This window comes from Rhinichthys klamathensis, unplaced genomic scaffold, assembly GCF_029890125.1.
Source record: "Rhinichthys klamathensis goyatoka isolate OS25496 unplaced genomic scaffold, OSU_Roscu_1.1 h1tg000079l_1, whole genome shotgun sequence".
NCBI lineage: Eukaryota > Metazoa > Chordata > Actinopteri > Cypriniformes > Leuciscidae > Rhinichthys > Rhinichthys klamathensis.
Window position 1 is genome coordinate 507923 of NW_026606621.1, and position 11924 is coordinate 519846.

General features: G+C 42.7%; 1 long non-coding RNA gene across 2 annotated transcripts; it reads right to left on the reverse strand.

The window, feature by feature from the left end:
* Window positions 1–8757: 8757 nt before the first annotated feature.
* LOC130085432 (uncharacterized) lies at window positions 8758–10117 on the reverse strand. Of its 2 annotated transcripts, none has more exons than XR_008807146.1 (4): window positions 9953–10117; window positions 9761–9873; window positions 9557–9620; window positions 8758–9147 (listed from the first exon to the last, which is right to left on the reverse strand). It is a non-coding gene; the product is annotated as an uncharacterized LOC130085432 (long non-coding RNA). The 2 variants fall into 2 exon arrangements; XR_008807145.1 differs by having other exon boundaries at window positions 8758–9153.
* Window positions 10118–11924: the final 1807 nt, after the last annotated feature.

The following is an 11924-nucleotide window of genomic DNA, read 5'->3' on the forward strand; positions in this document are numbered from 1 at the left end:
AAATGATCAGTTTGAAGAGCTTCACAAATTGGATTGCTGCATACATAGCAGAGGAGTGTGTGGCCGTGTGCATCTCCAGTGTGGCCGTGCATTTCAGAACATTATTAACAAAATCCTTGTGATGGGAGAGAAGAGGGTCATGCAGCCTTATCCCAAAACTTTCACAAGATAGTGGGGAAACATATGTGGAAATGTAGATGAATCTAGAATGCATATGCATAAATAAATATTAAATATAAAAACCCATCTAAATAAACTGTCTGAAATGATCTCATGCAATCAAAACACCCTTGTCTTTCACTCCTTATTTGACAGGGATGATCCTTTATTATCTGCCAGGACAAGTTGTGCTGGTTGAGAGATGAGACAAGAAAAGCCCACATTAACATTCTGCTGGCAGCAAAGTGTCGTGCTCTCGCCATCGAGGTACCACAATACGAACCACTGCAGAGTCCTGCGCAAAGCAGCGACTTTGAAAACGACTAGGAGATCTGTGAATACTCTAAGTCAGCTCCTCAGCATTAGGAAGATCTGTTTTTAAAGCCAACACAGCACTAACGTCCAGGACCTGTCAAGATGCTTTTTTAAATCTCATCCTCATCGTTTCTCAGAGACGACTTCTGCGCTATGATGACTACTTCAATCATTCTCTCTCACACACACTTACAAGTGATCTAGTATTTGCTAAGAAAAGTTTTGGGTAATAGACATTTAAATTGTACATTTAGGTTGATCTGTCTGTGGGTTGTTGTATTTTTGTGATATTGTGGTCTATGCTTATTTTCTGTTTTGTGCTTGTCTCAAAGGTTTGTGCATTGCAAAAACAATAATTTTTCTATCCCAAAATGTACTTGATTTGAATATGCTTGAAGAAATTAATTCGGATCACAAGCAAAATACAACAACTGTTGATGTAGGCATATATTGCACTTTTAAATCAATAGGCCCTTCACAAGAATAGGAAATTATGTCACGCAGGGCAAAGATATTTCCACTACAGGCCTCCAGCTATTATATTAGGCTATTTTCTCAAGAAATGCTTCTTACCTTTTCTGTCATTTTAAAAACGACATTTATTCCCAGTAGAAATGTACATATTTTTTCCCCAAAGTATAAATTGAATACAAACAATTATACACGTCCAATTGAAGCATGTATTTAATTCAAAGCAACAACACTTATCCTGATAGAAAAAATTATTTATATTTCCAAGGGCACCTTACAGTATACAACATACATTTATGCTATCACATTAATGGTGCAAAGGAATACAAGTAGGAAATAGAACATTTCTTAATACTGCATCATGTTATGCATCTTTATTTGTTATCTGTATCTTTATAAGATCATGAGATCCTAAGATTGTTCATATATAAAAAATATTTTAAAACTATGTATTTTTTCAAAAAAAAGATGTAGACAACAGAGAGAGACAGATAGATAGATAGATAGATAGATAGATAGATAGATAGATAGATAGATAGATAGATAGATAGATAGATAGATAGATAGATAGACAGACAAACAGACAGACAGATATATTTATTTTTCCATTTTTCAAACAGATGACAATTTCAACAACAGATGAAGCTTTCAACAACATAGGACCCAGGGTGTCCAGGGTGATCTGAGGGTTACGGTGTGGAACAACCCGACGAGTCTTCCTCGGGCCACGCCCCCTCCACATCGCAAGTCGTGGAGCTTCCGGGTGAGCCTGGTTCCTCTCGGGGACCCAGTGTTTAATTCGGGGCTCTGGCGGATGACTCCATGTCCCTTACAGCGTCACATGGCGGGCTTGATTCCTCTGGAGACGAGGATTCGGCTGCGTTGCCTCCCTCAGAAGTGCCAGCGTTCACCGAGTCTGATCCAGAGCTGACGGCCATGCTTGCCCGGGCAGCTGAGAGCATCGGGCTCGAGTGGCATCCGCCACCCTCCCCCGAACGCTCAAGGCTGGAAGATTGGTTCCTGGGGGCGGCGCATGCTGCCTTTCTTCCCGGAGGTGCATCAGGAAGTCACCAGGTTGTGGAAGACGAAGTCTGTGGTCCAGTTGACTTCTCGCGGCCCGGCGGCTTCCGCCGCCTTCTCTGCCCTTGATGGCGCGGCGGTCAAAGGGTACACTGGGTCCCCCCCAGTGGAGCACTCTGTTGCGATGCAGCTTTGCCCGCAGAGCGCCTCCACCTGGCGTGGCAACCCTAAGCACCCCTCCAAGGCCTGTAGGTTATCTGTCACTCTCGTGGCGAAGGCCTACAGAGCTGCGGGGCAGGCCACCTTCGCCTTGCATCCTTCACGTCCATCAGGCGAAGGTTCTCAGGGACATGCACGAGGGCAGGGCTGACCCAGGGCTCATGCAAGAGCTGTGCACTGCTATCGACCTCGCTCTACGGGCGACGAAGGTCACTGCGAGTTCCCTGGGTCAGGTGATGTCCAGATGTGTGGTCCAGGAACGCCATCTGTGGCTCAACCTGGCTGATATGCGGGAGGCTGAAAGAACCTGTTTTCTCAACTATATCCCAGGTTGTATCCAACTACACCCCATATGCCAGGCTGGGCTCTTCGGCGGTGCGGTCCGACCGGTCCAACTTGACCACGCCCCCACACTGGGACGCTATGCCTCCCATGTCTGGGCCGGTCGTTCCGCATCGCTGCCCTATTGTGGGCCTGTTGTTCCAATGACTTCGCTGGTCAGTCCTTGGGAGCCTAGCTAGAGCTTTCCAACCTGTCCCGCTGGCTCGCGCGAACAATTAGGCTCAGCTATGCGATTCAGTTCGCACGGTCTCCTCCCCAATTTCGGGGAGTCCGCTTTATCGTGGTGGGTGGCAATGCCCCTGTCATGCATGCGGAGGTCGCCACCCTACTGGCGAAGGGTGCGATTGAGCCCTTCCCTCCAGCCGAGATGAAATCCGGCTCCTACAGCCCTTACTTCATTGCACCCAAGAAAATCGGTGGGTTACGACCAATCCTGGACCTGCATGTCTTGAACCGAACCCTGCACAGGCTTCCATTCAAGATGTTGACAGCCAAACGCATTTTCGAATGCATTAGTCCGTTGGATTGGTTTGCAGCAATCGACCTGAAGGACGCGTGCTTTCATGTCTCCATTCTTCCTCGACACAGACCGTTTCTATGGTTTGCTTTCGAGGGGCAGGCATACCAGTACACGGTTCTCCCTTTTGGGTTGTCCCTGTCACCTCTCATCTTCACGAAGGTCGTGGAGGCAGCCCTTGCGCCCCTCAGGCAGCACGGGGTTCATATTCTGAATTATTATCTCGACGACTGGCTGATTCTAGCTCAATCTCGAGTTCATTTGTGCAAACACAGGGACCTGGTGCTCAGCCACCTCTCCCGTCTGGGCCTTCGGCTCAACTGGGAAAAGAGCAAACTCTCCCTCGTGCAGAGGATCTCTTTTCTCGGTTTGGAAATCGACTCATTCGTCATGTACACGCAGCTTACGAGCGACCGCGCACAGTCACTGCTGAATTGCTTCATATGAGACCGCTTCAGCACTGGCTTCGCGATCGAGTCCCGAGATGGCCATGGCAACAGGGCATGCTCCGGGTGCTAGTCACTCGGGCCTGCCGTTAAACCTTCACCCCGTGGGCAAACCTCTCTTTTCTATGGGCCGGAGACATCTGTATAGCTGCAGGCTGGGTGACACCTAACACATTCGCGAGATTCTACAATCTCTGTGTAGAGCCAGTGTCCTCTCATGTACTCGGTCTCAGTGGCCAGTAAGTAGGACCTGCTCGGTATCATCGCTTGCTGCGCCGTTCCACTCCACGGACTGGATACGTGCGCTATTTTACTCAGATGAGTTCTCCATAGACCCTGAGTTCCTCCTGCACTGTTGATGCCATCACCAGAGTGCATGCACGGTTGGTCAGCCGTCTTGATTGGCTAGGTGCCTCCATGTGCATGGTTCCAACATGACATCATGACTTTGCGTAAACATACACGCCACTTTCAATTCAAGTGGCGTGTTATCTATACGCATTTTGAGCTATCCGCGTGTATGTCCACGCCGAAATCTTTTGCGTGTATGTCTACGCCATTAAACGTCCGAGTGATTCCGCGTGTATGTGTACGCCGTTAAATGTCCGAGCGAAACGAAGCAAAATCTATATCTACATCTGTGGAGCGATATTTCTTTTCCTAGGATGGTAGGAGAAGACTCATAAATGGTATTAACCCCAGTGACGGGTAGGTTTAGGGACGGGGTTGGGGTAGGTCATATATTTATATATACATAATACAGTAATATAACGTTAAGTCAAAGGCGTTGATAAACACGCTGAAAAGCGATTATGCGTGTTGATAGCACGCCAAAAATGGAAATACGAATTGGCGTGTCATACATACGCCATTTCATGAGATCAGTCTGATGGTTCCCCACTTGGGCAACCCCCACGTGTGTATTTCCACGGTAAGTCTCCTCCAAGCATGTGTCTTTCCCTCGCCAAGACCTCTCTTGCCATCTCGAGGTTGAAACATTCCACCCTGCGGGCTGGATACCTCTGAGCTCTCCATATGCATCCCGTACTCGGGTCATTTGTGTATTCTAAGTTCCCCCTGCTGGTAGGCGCTGTGTTGCATATTCCACCTGGGATATGCTACCCAGTGTACCTTGGTATTCTTGCGTTAGCATGGCCCTTCGCTTGTGCTAGCCTCACGCACAGGGAGCTGTGTCTTGCACAGGACACTGGAAGACAGCCGCAGTGGTGAGATTAGATTGGGACCCCCATTTTGTCAGTCACTGACGTAACGCGTAGTGACTGACTGAAAGGGAACATCTCGGTTATGTATGTAACCCTCGTTCCCTGAAGGAGGGAACGGAGATGTAACGTCTGCCTTCCCCTACCGCTGTACCACTGAAACGGCTCCTCAGCAGGTAACATAATGTGAGATTGCACTCGCGGCTCCTTATATACCCACGCGGTGGGGCAGAGTTTGCGAATTGCAAATTCCGCAGACCCATGGTATTTTCATACCATTGGCTCGTTTTCTAATAACTCGAAGGTGATAGGGCTCTCTAGCGAAACCCCCATTTCGTCAGTCACTCACGTAACGTCTCTGTTCCCTCCTTCAGGGAACGAGGCTTACATACGTAACCAAGACCAATATGTACCCGAGACTGTTAGGTACTAATATGTAACTTTAAGGTAATTTGCACCCTTTAGGTACAAACGTGTATCTTTTGGAAAGGTACCTAGTGACAGATTTTGTTCCCTTTTTTCTGAGAGTGTATGGTAACCCATACTCGGAATTTGTCCTCTGCATTTAATCCATCCAAGTAAGTGTACAAGGATTACTAGCAGTGAGTCGAAAACACACACACACACACACACTGCAAAACATGGACACACACACCCGGAGCAGTGGGAAGTCATTTTTATATGACTTAACGTATTGAATCAGCTCTGTCAGAGTGTAAATGAAGAGCTCAAGAGGTAATACATTTGGACACACAGACAGACAGACACACAGAATAATAGTAACAGTCCATGTACTTCAGCCTAAATATCAACACATCCAAATGATTTCCTTGACTTTGTCCTGATAAAATCAATTGGCTCCTTCAAAGACATTGCACTGAAGCTTTTCAGATACTCAACTCTCTTCCTCTGAAGCTTGCGACAATGAGAGAAAGAAAGAGGGGGAGAGAGAGAGAGAGATGGGAGGGGAATATGTGAAGCCTCCTCTCTAATTTCCTCCTCTCCCAGCAGCGCTAATGGTCTGAAATGTTCAGTGCTAAAAGAGCGGCTCCCAGCAGACATCGCTCAATACAGGGGCCAGGGCCATCTCCTGCAGTTCATCTCTCTCAGTCTTGTGTAAATGCATGAGATTCCAGCCCTCCTGCTCTCCCTTCACTCTCCCTGTACTGGAGAGTGGGCTTATGGGTAATTGAGGACACTGGAACTCGGCATAATTGGAGCTGTGCGATAATGGAGCGGGGCAATCTGGGTGCCTCATTCAGGAGAAAACACATGAAGCAAAGACATACAGAAACCACAGGAATAGGGAGCCATTTTATCTCCCTAAGTGTTTATCAAATGTCACCATGGAGGACAGACACTTTTCTAAGAGTTGCAAAGCCAAGGGCATAAAGATATTGAAAGGTGTGTGATGAACAGTATTGTTTGAGAATTATTGTTTTTTTAATTATTATTATTGTTGCTCCTCGTGCTAATCGATCATGAGGACAGTCTTCAAGAACAAGCAGGAGAGTCCAGTACTGCATTGAGGGCTAAGTGACTGACCTTATTTTTCCTAACGATAGGGCCATCCAGCACGGGCGTAAATTTCATCTTACAGTGGGGGGGGGGGGACAATAAATGAAAAATTCTCGAGTAATTTTTGAAGGGGACACTACTAATACAGCCAAAATTGTATTTGTAGCTTACTCAAAGGGATAGTTGTTTAAATATGAGCTAGGTTCATAGATTCATCACGCGGTCATATTTTATTTATTAAATTATCTTGTGTCCTCCACATAGTATTTTAGGTTTTGTTTATTTCAGCCTAATATCAGTTCACACATACGCTTATCGCTGTGTTAGTTGTAGTGGGTGGCTTACTATCCAACAAGCTACTGTATTAAACAAGCTAACAAACAAGACAGGTAACATTATAATTGCTGACATAGTGGACTCAAGGAAAAATAGATCGGATATCATATTTTTTTTGTCATGACTAATTTATTAATGACACAGCATAATTTGTTTTAAAGAGTAAAGAATCACTTCATCCGATGATTAAAGGGAATAAGAACTTGTTCTCTCCCACCAGACTTGTGTGTGTAGGTGAGGTAAAGTGGACCAAAGCACTGTAACACCGTGTTCTAACCAGACGCGATGCGATAAGATTTCAGCAACAAATAATTTGTCTGTCCACAACAGACGCGACACGACTATGAGACGCGATACAAATAACAGCGAATCAGATGAGCGCGTGGGCGGGCTCCCTCTCACGGCACTTGCAACGAAATGGATAAGTACATCAAATTCATGAATATTACACCATTCCAACATTATTAAAAATACATAGGCAACTAAGTTACTGAAACAATCATCATAGAATACACTTGTCTGTTAAAAATGAGTTGACAGTTTGAACGTTCTTGTTCACTTTTATTTATTTTGAAGATCTGAGGTGAATTGTTGTTTGTACGGCTAAAAGACACACACAATCAGAGGTGGAAAGAGTAATAAAATATTCTACTCAAGTAAAAGTACTACTACTTCAATGAAATTTTACTTAAGTACAAGTAAAAGTACCGGTCTAAAAATCTACTCAAGTAAAAGTAAAAAGTAGCTCATTTAAAATTTACTCAGAGTAAAAGTTACTGAGTTACTTTTTTAACAGCGGGTGGGGGAATCCCCCGTGTAGGGTTGTATTAATGGTATGAGATTTTCACAGTATGATAACGTCTCAGAAAATATCACGGTTTACAGTTTTAATCAATTATTAAAGGTGCTATATGTATTTTTTAGCGGCATCTATCGGTGATGTTTCAGATTGCAACCAATTTTTACAAGAGCGCTCGTGCTCGTGCTCGAACTCAAGAGCGAGCACTTATGGTACCGGCCACACTGAGACTTTCAACACACCGGAGAAAGCATCACACAACATGCTGGAAGCTCATGTAAACTCCCACTGCAACGCTACAATAACAGGCTACTTTTATCAGCTTGACGTTGAACTAATGCTCCATGCTCGTACCATGATAACGTTACATTTGTGGTGTTATCTAGCATAAGGCATTTCACTAACCATTCGTGTATCTTTCACAATCAGCAATGTCAACATAGGTGAATGTATAATATGATAACGAAAATGGTTAGTGAACTAGACTGAACAATGTCAGTGTAACAGTAAGATCGTAGGAAGTAAAATTACTGCACTGAACGTGTCGGAAATGTGTATTATAAACAATATGATAGTAGTGGGATGAGTGACGTTAGACAGTAGATCTAGTACATAAAATAAAAGTTACATCCTAAAGCACTTGCTATCCTGGAACAGTCTTTTGTATTCATTTCATGTCTCATGTATGTTGTAGTTTACCTTGCTATTTCATTATAGTTTAACATTATTTCAGCATATCTGAAAACTTGTAATTTATCACAATAAAAATAGCAGAGGTCTCTCCATAATTCAAACGCTCAGCCGATGTTGATCCGTGTTTTCGTCCTAAGTCGATCCGATTCACGTTTGGCCTGACGAGCTTCAGCAGATACATTTTTGTTTTGTTTTGTTTTTTATATTTTTGCGGAATTTGTGTTGGAGATTGTGTTGTGCTGGAGGCAGGTCGTGTTTAGTGTTATCAGACTCCATGTCGTCAGCTGCAGTGCCGTCGCATAGACTGTACATAAAAAGGAGAGAGGCTCGGGAGCGCGCATGCACGTCACATCCGATGGCTTTCGCAGAAAATCCGACCCGGAGACTTCACATAGAAATAGGAATACTAGCCTTCAGAGGTAATAGCAAAACCCGACAAGTGGATCATTGTAATGTGTGATTACAACCCCTTCACACACAGGCAATAAAAAAAGGATTAATTTTAGAAGAAAAGTTACATATAGCACCTTTAAATAAATGTGACCACAGGAGTCATAAGATTAAGGTTTTGACTCTAGGGTGCTCGACTACGCCACTTGGGGACTTTCACACCAAGATGTAATTTAGGTAGACCTCCAACACCTTACTTGAGACAAGAGGGCTCCCACACACAGATATTAAAGTAATGACAGAGACATAGTATTGCCGTATAAAAGTATAACAATGTTTATTAAATAATGCAGTAAAAAACAGTCTGGGGTTTATTTCTCAGAATGATGACACTGAGTAGGCCCCATAGGCCGGTCAGAGGGAGGTAGTGGCTGCCACCAGGACTTTGAAGATGCACAAGAAAAATAATGGCTTTAATGGATCAGCTGTTTAGAAGGGGTTACCTGTCCTGGAAGCGGAGTGAGACCGACACACCACCCGTGCTGCTGATTCAATTGCCTATTCACACAGAGGCACACGCATACACACACACACTCACTACAAAATATAAATCACTGCAAATGGTGAGGTGAACGTTACCACTACAAATACGGTGTGCGGTGCGCGAAGAGGAGGACTCCGATCCGACACAGCTTCAACCCTCTAGTTCTCAAAAGAGAAGAAAAAAATGATGTTACTATTAAAGCCTGACTGATTAGGTCAGAAATCTAAAAGGTTAGCATTCATTACCACCACAAGCTACTGGGGCAGCCAATACCACACTTACTGCTGACATGCAACAACAACACACAAAAAAAAGGGGAAAACAAATGAAAACCAGCCACGCCTGTGTTTAGCCCAGATCAGACAGGCAAACGAAATAACACAAATAAAGAGAACAAAAAAAATGAGGCAGGGATATCACTTAAATCAAATGTACAAGAGGCAAAGCAGCAGTGACAATTTTTCTGAAGAGAGAAACAACCACAATTAAAATCTATTACATATAATAAATGTGACTCAAACCAGGATCACTCACTCACAGATACAAAAAAAACACATTTCCTTTTACCTCTATGGGTACAACATTCCACCTAGATGGAAATCGGATTCCAGTTATCTCCCCGTGTGCAAACCTACATGAGAAATTACACAAGCATTGTTTACATACAAAATAGCCCATTTCAGATTAAAATAATCGATTTACCACACACATACATATACAAACAGACTACCTAAGGAACGTTCTTACTGTGAGCCATACAGCCAATGTTACCTTGACTGGCGTTCCAAAAGGCAAAACAGAGTGCGCGTACATATATCGTCTTCCAGCACAGACCTTCGGTAGCTCAACAATATGCTACCCGGAAGCGTCTGGTACGCCGTCACCTACCTGTTATCAAACAGTTACATTTTACACACCACTAGTGCAAACAACATGTTTTCAATTGAAATGGTGTGATGACACATACCTCTCACAGGCAACAGCACAGCGAACAGTTTAGAAAAGACGTACACGACGGAGATTCACTCCGTTTTCCCCCTGATGTGCCAGTTTTATGCAACAGTGTTTTGACACTAGCGAATAGCTAGCCGCTTACACGCTAACTAGGGGCGTGGCCGAGGGGAAGAGGGTACGGTGAGCACAGAAAGACAACCTTAGTATGGCCTTATATCTGCCGGTTACATAAATAAACAGTATTATTAAATTATGGTTATTATTATTATTATCATTAGTTTAAATGACTGTTAAATTAATGAAAACAGGGTTTTTTTTGGTTGAACAAATGCTTTTACTATAACAAGCTTGAAACCATTTGTTTGTTTTGTTTATTAAAATTTCAATAAAACAGATTAACAACTTATTTTTAACATTAATAATTTATTAAAATGTTTAAGAATAATATAGTCCTATGAAATGTATTTTATTCAGAAAATGAATGTTTCTTTTTATGATTTAATCCAAATATATTATCAAAAATGGTGGTAATCAAATGTAAATTTAAACTTTGTGTCATTTTATTTTTTGGGGAAGCGCTGCAAAAACAGATTTACTAAATTAAACCATGGACAAAAAATATATATTCCTTTAAATAATGTTTAAATAAAATGTATTATTGTTGTTATTATTATTTTGAGAAGTTCGTTCTATTGTATGCCCAGAATTTCTTCTTAGTAAAACCGAACTTTTATTTTGACAGGTTGTAGTGAAGACCCGTTTCAAAGTGTATTTGACAATGGTTTTTCTCAAATAAAATTATGAAAATGCTCATTAGGCGTTCTCTCAGAGCAGCTCTGGAAATGTTTAGCAGCTATGTATAAAACCATAGACATGTATTTATTAGGCCTATGTCTATCTATAAAACACCATGAACGTCACGCGTACTTGAGTATGTAACGTTAGTAGACAAAGCGGCGCAGCTCAGCAGAACAAATATGTTATATATTTACATAGAAGTATTTTTGTGCTTAAATATTCACAGACCATGTCGCGATTGGATTTATTGCACAGTTCTACTTTCCATGTATTCATCCATCCATTATTTTGCGTGTTTTACGTGACATCTGCGTTATGTGAATTCCATTTTCATGACTGGATTCCGGCATTCCCTCTGCATCACGCAAGTCATTCGGCCTTAAGTTATAATCGGGACATAGCCTACCTTTATCTGCAGGAGGGATGGTGTCCTATGTATCCTCTTTTTGCAGCCACTTTGCGTCCACATTTTTTGCAAATTGGATATCTATCCTCGAGGACAACCACTCGTTTTTTTCTACAAAGTATTTCCATACTGGCCATAATTCGCTTCATAAGAATTCGAGGGCGCTTTCAGCTCAGCTGGGTCTGCGTCACATTTCTTGCGCGTTTGTTCTCCCGCCCTTCAACCAATGCAGTAGTTTCCGGAGTGTGATTTTTTTTTCTCCCTTGTATTATTTTTTACTCAGTAACGGATATGATTTCAAATGTAGCGAAGTACAAAACTTCAAACAAAACGTACTTAAGTAAAAGTAAAAGTACAGATTTTAAAAACTACTTAAAAAAGTAGAAGTACACAAAAAAACTACTCAATTACGTAACGCGAGTAAATGTAATTCGTTACTTTCCACCTCTGCACACAATGAAATTCAATCTCCCACAGACGCTTTTAACATTAAATAAAGCACATAAACAGTACCTTTCATACTCATACTCATTACATTACCTCATACTTTCTGATGTTGATCCAGCCATGACATCGCAAAAATAAAAACCGTTTCTAAAATAGAATCATTGCGTGTCGCTGTCGTGGTTAGGACCAAAACCCTGATTAACATGGAAAATATACCTTTTATCGTGTGTTGCGGCGTCGCGTTTGGTTTTGGACACGGTGTAAGGGACTCAAAATGATTCTGAACTTAAACCGTTTGTATTGTTTTATTACGTACACAATTTGTCAGGA